This window comes from Oratosquilla oratoria, chromosome 26 (assembly GCF_046742065.1).
Source record: "Oratosquilla oratoria isolate Oo_2021 chromosome 26, ASM4674206v1, whole genome shotgun sequence".
Classification (NCBI taxonomy): Eukaryota; Metazoa; Arthropoda; class Malacostraca; order Stomatopoda; family Squillidae; genus Oratosquilla; species Oratosquilla oratoria.
Window position 1 is genome coordinate 240001 of NC_134802.1, and position 640 is coordinate 240640.

The following is a 640-nucleotide window of genomic DNA, read 5'->3' on the forward strand; positions in this document are numbered from 1 at the left end:
CCCCTTGTACATCTCATCACCTTACTTTTACCCACATTTATCTTTAGCTTTCTTCTATCACATACTCTCCCAAACTCTGCCACCAGCTTCCTCAATCCCTCCTCTGATCCTGCCACAAGCGCAGTGTCGTCCGCAAACAACAGCTGGCTCACCTCCCACTTTTCTCCATTTTCTTTAACCATCTCCAATCCCTGACTCACTACCCTAGCATTCACCTCTCGCACCACCCCATCCATGTATAAGTTGAACAGCCAGGGCGACATAACGCATCCTTGACGAAGTCCCACCTTTACTTCAAACCACTCACTCTCTCCATTTCTAATCCTAACACATGCTCTACTACTCTCATAAAAACTCTTGACAGCTCCCAAAAGCTTTCCTCCTATCCCATAAATCTGCATAACCTCCCACAGTGCCTTTCTGTCTGCCCTATCATAAGCCTTTTCCAGATCCATAAAAGCCCAAAAAACATCCTTCCCCTTTCCTATAGTTTTCTCACATATCTGTCTTACCACAAAGATCTGATCTACACAACCTCTACCCGTCCTAAATCCACACTGTTCCTCACCAATTACTCCTTCTGTTCCTCTCCTAATCCTCTCAATTAAGATCCTCCCATAAGCCTTCCCTACTACACTTA